Genomic DNA, 11,023 nt, shown 5'->3' on the forward strand with positions numbered 1-11,023 from the left:
TTCCCTACAACAAATATTAGGTAGTGGTATTAGATTGTCTTAACTGTTCCCTGCACAACCAAACTGAGTTTGGGAAGTTTTCTTCAACTTCCTTGAAGGTTTTGCTGCTAAAAGTCCCACAGGATAACTGTATTTTTTTCACAGTATTTGTAGGATTTTCTTTTTGGTAGCCGTAATTTGCACCGGTGTAGCAGTGATATTCCTTCTGACTTCCTACAGTGATACTTCCTACTGACTTTTTGCCAGGCATTCAGTGGAAAAATAGGAATTTCGATACTTCACACAGAAAATAAATTGGTTCCAGTAATCGTGGAAGTGATAGTTAATGGAGCAGACAGTGTGATGGTTTGGGTCACTGTCCGAGTCCATACATACTCCACTTGCCAAATTGAAACATAAACTTTTAAGTTCTTTTAGATTCATTTTCATTACATGGTACAAAGCTAAGAGTGACCAGAGAAGTCACTGTTCTTTTAGAGAGTTTCTCTTTGAATGTAAGTGCAGATAGTGCATTTCAGGTTTGTCTTTTAATGATTACATGTTGAGTAACTTGAAAAACGACATACGTGAGCAGTAGTTTCATTACGTGGGACTGACCTGACTTGTCTTACGTGCCCAGTTTTGCTTCCTTAAGATGGGTAGCATTTCTTCATTTGCACAGTGGTTCTCAGGTATCAGGGAATCACCTTTTTAAATACAACGTGTATCTGAGAGTATGGTAGTTTGAGAAGTTTTTGTTTACAAATGTTTGCATTTATAGTCTGAAATGTCATACTAAGCTCTTAACAAAACACAAAAAAGCATCCTCATGTCAAAATAAGTCAGAATATTTGGACCAGATTAATTTTACAGTTTTTCATTATGGAAGCATAGGGGCTTTTTGAGTCAGGTTAACATGTTGTGAAATGGAAGGAAATATTTAGTTGACCAGCACAGAAAAATCCTGACAAAGTGTACATAAAAATACACTACTTTTGTGTGTGTTTAAGATAGGTGAATATACTTTTGAACTGAAAAGTTCAATTTTCTGCTCTGAGGATCTTAAAATATCATTCTATCCATTTGGTGGAGCAATAGCCTAGTTAATGAAAATTGATATTTTGGAGTTTTTTGTTCTTGCGTAACATCTGTAAATATGTTCCCAAATTTTACATGTGGTTCTGTAATTAACATAGTGTTTCCATGGTGTTTTGTCAATGAATAGAAAAAATAAGTATTTATCAGATGAGAAAAATAGTCGTTTTCATCAGCAATACAGTTGTTTGATTTTGGTGGGGCTAAATTATAAGCCATCAATGTGAAATCTGGTTTTCATAACCTTCTTACAAACCTCTGTAAGTATGCACTCCAAGTGAGCAGTGAGGTTTAGTCCAGCAATCCTGCCTATACAGATGTAAGATCAATTTAGAAAAAAAGCTTTTTTCCTTCTACAGAAGGCCTGCACCTCTTTGTTCACAGCACTTAGTTTCTTTATTTTGCATTGGTGTTCTCTCTGTATGTAATGTACATAGGAGGCTAATGATGAAAGAGTAGTATTCACAGAAACTGAGAATTGTAGTATTTGCAAATGTAAAATCATAATTTACAGAAATGTTATAGTCAAGAACATTATGAATGTAAATATAACTTCATCTCTTCTTAGACTTATGATGCCAGTTGTTGTCCAGTGGGAGATGAAGAGTGATGTTGAGACTGCTGTTTAACCTATTATAGCATCCTAAAAAAATTAAATAGCCTTGGTGTAAATATGAGGTGGGAAAAGAGTATTCATCTCCATTAAGTCACATAAAAAAACATGGTAGGAGTAAGAGGCGGGTGGGTGTGCATCAAGCAGTGAAATCCCTAAATTTGGACTCTATAACTACAAGGGCAGTTGCCTCCCAAATACTTAAACTGTTACGAGTTTTTCAGACAGGAAATATCCTTCATGGTTCTTGAGGCACCAAATACCGATTTTCTTTTTGCATTTTTTATCTGATACATGATTCCTTCTCCCCTGCTACTAAATAAGAGCCTAATACTGAAAAGCAGTTTGTCTTCCTTGGTAAGATTAGGTCTTTAGGCATTTTTCTCGATCTTGTAACTGTGCTGAGGAAGTCCTACCCATTTTTGTGGTGTCATAAGCATGAGTTGCACCATTATACTCATATTATTTAGGGCAATTACTTTAACTTTGATTTTTGTTTTAATTGTTTCAACTTCATATTAAAGTTACGTACACCTGTGGGTGACCAGTGACTGATGAACCTGTTGGACCACATAGGTCACCCTTTCTTTGTTTCTCAATGAAATATTCTTGTAGAGCTAGATAATGCACTTGCATCCTTTCCTGAAATTATTTTTACATTAGATTGAGTAATCTTTTAATATTGTGTAACTGGAGAAAAGTATGATCCATGGAATCACAAATGAGAACAGATTTGGTCTGTAAACCTGTCTTTTAAAGTAAATTGTGTATTGCAGTTCATAATTTTTTATTATTTAGCTGCTCCATCTTTGACATAATACAAGGTAAAGATTGAATTTTTTTGTTGGTTTTTTTTTTAGTTAAAGTTATTACCTCACCCTTAGCTTGAGATTAAAGATAGAAAGGGAGATGCAGAGTTGTGGGTGCCTCCTCTCTGGAAGTGTTCAAGACCAGGTTGAATGGGGGTCTGAGCAACCTGACCTAGTGGAGGGGGGTGGAACCTGAAGTTATTCAAGGTCCCTTCCAACCTCAACCATTCTATGATTCTATGGTTATGTCCCTAGTTAATCTGATGTAATAAGTTGTATTTCTAGACCGAATTTATCTGATATGTTTTTCAGTAATTGTGTCTTACTACCATTTTTGGTGCTTGATTAGAAAGTTGTTGACTATTAGATCTTTTCCACATGCAGTTGTGTGGTAGATCTCAATCAAATCACCTCATACCTTATAATAAATAAACTAAAAATACTGATCTTATATATCTCACATACATACACATAATAACAAGAAAGTTTTCCTGATAGTATTTCTTGTAACTCCTTTTTGAGCCCTTTTAATTTCAACTTTCTTTTAAATTAAAGATATGAGGCCTGCTTGTGGCATTCCAGTGATGCCATATGTGCAGATAATTTCAGGTCCTTAGTACTACCATATATTTCCCTGTAATGCACCCAGGGATTGTTTTTAGCTTCTTAGCTACGGTGACATAGTAGAGCAAAAAATAAGCAGTTGGTTATTTACTGTGACTTGTAAGTTTTTTAGGGATTCACTGCTTTATAGGATGTAATCCTCCATTTTAGGTGGTCTTTTTTGTATGTTCTTAAGGTAAATAAATGAAAAAGAAAATTCTACTTTGAGATTTACTTAATTTATGCAGCTTATTAGAAGGATATATACTTATTTTGGTCATCATACAGCTTCAGCTTTTCTCATAACAGTGAAAAGTCAGTCACCAGGTTCGGTATGTATTTTGTGTGATTGATACTTTACAAGAGACAATAAAGGGGACTTCACAAAGCATTAGATCATTAATACAGCACAAAGAAGGCTTATAATGTGTTTAGCTTTTGCTGGTACCTAATGATACGGTAAAAAAAGCACTCTTCTCCAAGGCTGCTTTTAAGATCCAAGGGGATCAGAGGAATTGTTAAGAATAATAGATAGCGTGTCTTGGATTAATTTTTGTTTAAAGTTGTTTTGGGGAGTAAAAGCACAAAAATCCTGTCTTAATCTTTCTCTTTCTTTTAGGTATGCTGCTTATTTAGCTTTCAGTAACTTGTAATTTAAGATCACAGTTATTAGGTGTATTTCTGCATTTTATATATCGCTCCCAGATGCTACAGTATTAGTTTTTATCACTGCATATTTTATGAAATGTCAGCCTTCTGTTGGCTGTTCACGCAGCATTGTTAGTGATCAAAGCCACAACATAAAGGAGAGGAATCCAAACAGTTGGCTTATCTTTGTCCTTCATTGTGACACAATACCATGAAAGTATTGCAAAAAATTGAAGCAAAGCTTCATGTAGCACACATTAAAAAAGCTGAACTTTTTGTTAGGCCCAACCATATAAATAAACTCCTATTGGTACTATTTTGTATAAGGAAGGTAAGGTTAGCAATGATATCTTCTCAGTTTGGAAAAAGTTTTCATCTTTTGCTGCCTTTTAAAGCACAAAGGTCTTTTTTTATATTTAAATGCTATTATAAATCTATCAATTAGACTTTTTTTTTTCAATTGAAGAAATGTGCCCCTTTAGGGTAATCTCTGTATGGTGTGTTTTGGAGCTTCTCTGGAATGCAGTTAGTCAAGGCATGCTATATGAGTTGAAGATTGATAATTGGGAAGATAATATTCTTTACATCATGAAAAACTGGTGGTAATTTTCAAGTATATTTGGCTTTTATTTTGGTTTTTCATGTGTGAGATTATTTTGAGTTTATCAATATTTCTGGTTAAAAATACCAGAAAAAATGCCAGCCCTGTTTTTTCTGCTTGCCTAAGTCAGTTGTATGTCAGAACTGAATAAAATAGGAAAAACTCTACAAGCTCTGGAGATAATCTATAGGAATAAAAATCTTGAATTATTTTGATCAGCTGTTGTGTATGCCCTGCACAGCAGTTGGTTCAATCAATTTTATGTTTTGGGATGGTTTTATTAAAACGAGCTACTGCTTTAGTAAATCATTGTAAAGATATTAGCTTTGTATATGCTTTTTGGGGGCCTAGAGGTTACCAATGCAGTCTCTCAGTTTAAGCATGCTTAAGTCTGCTCACCATGAGACTGGGCTGAATTAGTGACCCCTTTACAATGCGTAGTATTTATCAGGACAGGATAGAACATGAAAAAGGAAATACTTTCTCATATTGTCACAGTGGTGGAGAAGGCAAAAGAGCAAAAGAAATTTTGTCTTGTGGAGGTCAAAAGCAGTCATGATGTTAAACAAAAGCTTCAAACATTAACTCTTAAAAAGATGATGATGCACACAACGTGACTGAATGTGTGTGTGTCTTTTCAGCTGCTGGTTTTGTTATGCTTTTCAGTAACTGGTACGCATGTGTGTGACCATGTTTTGATAGATGCTTCAGAGTTTTTGGACAAACCATCTCTGGTATTCTTCTACATGGCATTGTCATCAAGGTACCCACTTTTGGCCACATTCATCCATTTTTACTGAAAATCTGGTAGTGGAAGAGGTCATTCCCATGTACATTCAAAGATTTTATTACTTGATGTGCTTTGAAAATACAGTGTTTAGAAAACAAACTTCTGCTAAGTGAGTTGGTTGAAGATGTTTAGTATATTAGAAGCCTTCATTAATTATTTTTTTTCCAGTTAATTTAGAAAAGTGGAAGTTGGGAAAACAAAAATTATGACAATAATAAAAAGTTATTCCATCAGCTACTTGACAGTAGTGTGCTCAGTACAAGTCATCCTTCCTGAATGAATATGGTATCACAGAGTCACTGTCACATTCTCCTTCTCCTCAGCCTTGTTACCAGCATCATCAAGTTAATGATCCTTCTCTACCCCTCACAACTGAAAGGATGAACATGCAAAGCTACAGACCTATTCCCCATCTTTTTCAGATTAGACCTTTTTGTAATCTGATTCTTTTCTGATTTATTGAAAGTAGTAGGTTTTCTATTGTATATGTTCATTCACTAGTTACCCGAGAAGGTGAATTTTACATGTCTTGTATCCAGTAGGTTTCTGGTTTGCTTAGGAAGGCAAAAAAATGTTCAACTTGACTTGTCTGTGATGAAGGATTTGGAGTCACCAGAAAGGCTGTGATGCTTATAGCAAGTTTACCATCCACAGCAGGAAGAGTTGTGTTCTCAAGGAAGACAAATGTGCAAGGTTGTGTAGGCAGTCCTTTAGGTGCCTGAGAATCAGCAGGTCAAGTACACTGGCACCTTTCCTTACATATCCACATGAAATTTAAGTGACATGGAGAGAAGGCAGAAAGGAATTAAGACAGTCTCTAGACACAGTGATTTTTCCTCTGCTGATCTTAGTACCCTCATTAGAGGTTTCAAGTCTGTAGTTGGAGGGTAGACATTTTGTTCAGGGCTGCTTTTTTATTTGTACATCCAAGACTGCTTGAAGCACTTGATAAGATAAACAGATACTAAAGACACTTTAGGTGCTGGAAACTTGCAAAGCTTATCAAAACAAGTTCTCGTATCTTTACACTGGTGAATCTGATTCCCTGACCAAGCAGTCATGCATTCATTATTAAATGCAGAGCTTTCACATACCCATTTGCAATCCTAATATGCAGCAGTTGCACAGTGACCAAAAGTCGAGTGAAGTCTTGATGAAGCATAATACACAGTTTGAAAGATGTGATGCATGTTTCTTTTATTGATGCTCTGTGGTGCACTGTTTCAATCTTCCATGAAGAGGTAGTAAAAGGATGGGATGATAGCTCTTTATAATATACTGAATATAATCAAGGTAGCTTGATGCCTTTTAACCTGATATTCTTGAGTCTTGATAGGCACTTACACAACTGATAGGCTTTGGAAATTTCATTTTCACTTTACAGGTATTTTTAATGTACATATGCTCATAATATTGTGCAGAGTGATCCCACAATTTGTGAGCATGTAACCTTATATGTGTAGAGAAAACTTTTATGACAGCTTTGACCACCTATCACAGTTGATTGCAAAGATGTTCTTTAATAGGTAAATGAATGTAGTGGTTTGTTGAGCTTGCAGACAGTGCTAGCACCAGCAAAACCAAAGGTTTTTCAGTCCTTTGTTAATGCACTGTTCTCTTCAGATCTCTAACTTGAGTATTATAAATGTAACTGACAGAGTAAATTGAGTCAAATTCAAAGTCAGAAATTTCTTAATAAGATATAAATTGTTTGTTTAGACTTGAATCCCTGTTGATGGAAGTTGTGTTTCTGAAATGTAGCTATATTAGTGTACGCAAGGGATATCAGTACTTTTACCTATGGTATGTAGTAGTCAGATTGCCATTCTGGGATGCAGAGAGCTCAACGAAGGTGAGAAGTGCTTATAAAAAAAAAAATAAGTAAAGGAGACATTATACTGCAGCTGTATTTAAGGATTTACGTTGACCCCGTTTGCTTCTATTTGCAACATGCTAAATTAGTTAGGAACACTTACATTTCCATTTTTTTGTGAGCATGTGTCTCTGCGCTGCTGGAATTGGCAAAGGGAAAAGCCACTGAGGTTCCTAAGAAACTATATTCAGTATACCTTTTTGTTTAATACACAGATTAGTATTAATGATAAGCACAGTGGAAACTCATGAGTGTTGGCTCACCTGCAAGAGTTAAAATGGTTTCATGGTAACAGTAGAGTAGGTCAGATCTTTGGAAAGCTAATGAAGTTTTACTTCAGAATGTATTGGTAAAATGTAAAGTAAGGGCACTTTTTAAATACAGAATCTCAAGAATAACTTAAGTGGAAGCTTAGAAATTTCTCTAACTGAACATTAAGCCATGTCATATGTAATGCTGTCTTCCCCTCCTGTTTTTTCCCTGAAGAATTACAAAACAGAATTTTCCCTCTTTTCTCTGGCAACTGCGGAAAAAAGTACAGTGCTGCAGACTTTGTCTTGATAGTTTCTTTAGTTATGACCATTATGATGCCTCCTTAATTTATAGTGAAAGTATTGACTTGCGATGTAAAAAACCATCTCTGATGCCCAGAGAAGTGGTAGAAGCCCCACCCTGGAAACACTCAAGGCCAAGGTTGACAGGGCTCTGAGCAACCTGATCTATTTGAAGATGTCCCTTCTCACTGCAAGGAGTTTGGACCTTTAAAGGCCCCTACCAACCCAAACTGTCCTGTGATTCTCTGATTAAAAAATTGCAGTGATTCAATTATACTTGTGTGTCATCTGAGAGACTCTTTACTGAAAACCTTTCCTTATACCTAACCCAGCAGTTCAAATACAGACCATTGAAATTTGCACTTACACTGCAAGGTGCTAATTCATAAAACCTTGCAAATTTGTGTCCAACTGGGATAAGCAAAGGGGTTGGTAATGTTCATTGTGTTAAAAGCATGCAAAGGTAAGGAAGGATGCTTAGAAAGCTTAAAAGAGCTTTGAAGTTTGGAGGTTATCAATAGGATGCTGAAGAAATACCAGTATTTAAGAAGTTACTGGCTGTATTAAATGTCCATGTTGCTCACAAAATGCATGCTGCTAAGCTCTTCCATGTAAATACTGACAAAGACCCAGGTTTCATTTTTATTGAAGTACACCCCAAGTGTAATAATTGTAGGCATGAGATGATAGTATGTATATATTCCTCAGATGCACTTTGTTTTAGTTGTGATATTAAAATATGGCAAATTGCTGTTCAGATATGAATGGAGAGTTCGTATTACTTATTTTTGTTATACGCTTGAGAGGATTCCTATTGAGTGTTTTTAGAGCATGTTAAAAAAAAAAATTAACATGTCCAACTTCTGATTTGGGCTCCATAAAGACAGATTGCTGTCTTTCATAGCAATTGAGAAGGTTACTATTTAAAAATATGTATGTGTTTGAGGTTTCAAAGGGGCTAAGGAGAAGGAAGATGAATGCTTCCTGCGTTTAATTGATATGCCATTCACATCAGTTAAAGAACAGGTAGTTTAAAGGTGGGAGATACACCAGCTTTCAGGGCTCCTTGTTGAACCACCTGCCAGTCAGAGGTGTTCTGTGCCTGTTTGGGGAATGCGATTGCCTTTCTAGCTTTGCATCTCATGAAAGCTGTAGGGAGAATGTGCTGAGAGAAGGTAGTTAAAGCTAACAGTGGTAAGCACTGATCATGTCTTCTGCTTACTGGTAAACTGGCAGATGACTAATATGTCTCTCTGTTCATAATGGCTAAAATAGGATGAGCTCAGAAATATCTGAATTTTTGGCATTAGAGACTTTCAGACCCAGGAGGACACAAAAGGGTCTGTTTAGGCTTGGACAGGTAGGCCATGCCATCTGTAGGGATGAGTAGACTTCTGCCATGAATAGCAAAAGAGGAAAGATCTGATAGTTTTAAGAACTGTAACAGTCTCCCGCTTTGCTCTTCTTTCGTTCTGAATTGCAGTATGGATTTTAAACTCACACAAGCCTAGATGATGTACAGCAAAAACAGTGTTTATATAGAATATATACAGAAGATGATGGCATATGCTTTTATTGCTCTTTGTTTTAGATTTGTAGCAACAAGATAGTAGGAGAAAGATCATAGAATCATAGAATCCTAGGGGTTGGAAGGGACCTCGAAAGATCATCTAGACCAACCCCCCCTGCCAGAGCAGGGTCAAAGATGGACTGTAACATACAGTTCTAAAGCCTATTAAAAGAGCTTGATTGTATAAACATATGCTGTTTTCCCCCTAGTTCTGTAAATGCATGGGATAAATTCTTTCCACTCCCATGACTATTTCCTCATCATCATTTTAGATTCTTAACTTTAACAATTTGATATTGGGTGAAGAACACAATGTAGTAGTAACACTTAACTGTGGTTTTAGATCTGTTTCTGATATAGTTGACTTACAGTGCTTTGTAACATTTAGCATTAAGTGAGTATTTTAAGCTTTGGCAATGAGAAATGAAAAATACAAGTGTGGCAACCTACATCACTGTAATTTGGTTTACATTGGCCCAGAGTTTTACTCTTTGCTTTTCTATTCAAGCTGAAGGTTGAGATACTGAAATTTTAGGTACTAAACTCTTGCCTTAATGTCTCAGGCAGAGGTGGGAGGTCACTCCCATTGCACTTTTGATGCATGAACAGAAGAATTTTTCTTTGGGAAGTTGCTTTATGTTTATATGTTATAGTATAATGGATTTTACCATTGTAGAAGATTTTAAAATATTATTTTTTTAACATAGTTTCTTCTTATGAATAATCTGAAATACTTTGCTTACTATGCACCCAGTACACCTCCAAGCAAATTTAATGTCTTACCTATGCTGAGCACCCCACAGGAACACAGGACTAAGGAAACGGACAAAATCAGCAGAAAAATAGGTGGTCTGAGCGTTTATGCGTTAAATATGCATGTTAATTAGAAAAAATTAGAAAAATATGAAAACAGATGTTACATAAATTATTTCGGTCTCAGGACAGTAGTAACTTATACACTGACAATAACTTTTATACGTGCATATGTATGTGTATGTCTGTTTCTGTATTTTGGAACATTTATGCAACTCCTACGTGGATAGCACTAGAAAAATAACTTCTAGTTTAGGCAGAGCCTCTGAACTCCACCTGCACTTGTTTGGTGTCTTCTGTGTTGCCTTATCCACTGAGCTCCTGAAAGTTAGTTCCTGAAAAAGGCACTGACAACAGAACAGGTTAAATCTTAAGACTCATGGAGCTTATTTCAGGTAACTGGCATTAAATATACGGAAAACATTTTTTTCTGCATATTGATACTGTACTAGGCAGTTGAAATTTTAAAACATATTTGCAGCCAAGTCCTTTATTCTCTCACATATCCCATGCTTTATTGTGGTCTCTATTAATTCTCTTAGCTCCTCTACACTGGAAAAATAATTCTTGCTTTTAGAAAGTAGCCCAGCAAAGACAGCTAAAATTTTGAGAATGTGTTAACCAAAGACAGAGTTCTGTAAGTGGATATTCATGATAGAATTTGTCTGCTTTTGGTGCAGTCATTTTGTCATTTCATAAAGAAGACACTTCTGACTGACAACCAATTTTATGAATATAATTTCTGATATAATTTGAATAATTACATAATTTCTGTCCACATTAAAAAAACAGACATATGTGCTGTTCGTATTCTAATTACCACCACCAGAGACTGAGAAGTTAACTTCTCAGAAAATGAAGGCAATACAACATACAGTAGGAGGAAATGTTGAAAAATAAAGACCTGTAGCCGTCTGTAAATTTTCAGATCATTATTTCAGTATAACATTCTACTTTTCTAGCTTGAGAGCTTTCATATACTTTGAAACCTTGTGTGTTTCTGTCTCGTGGATTTTTTGTTGGGTTTATTTGTTTGTTTTGTTGTTTTGTGTTTGTTGTTTTTTTAATTTTTGTA

The sequence above is a fragment of the Chaetura pelagica genome, unplaced genomic scaffold, assembly GCF_000747805.2.
Source record: "Chaetura pelagica isolate M959 unplaced genomic scaffold, ChaPel_1.0 scaffold10, whole genome shotgun sequence".
Classification (NCBI taxonomy): Eukaryota; Metazoa; Chordata; class Aves; order Apodiformes; family Apodidae; genus Chaetura; species Chaetura pelagica.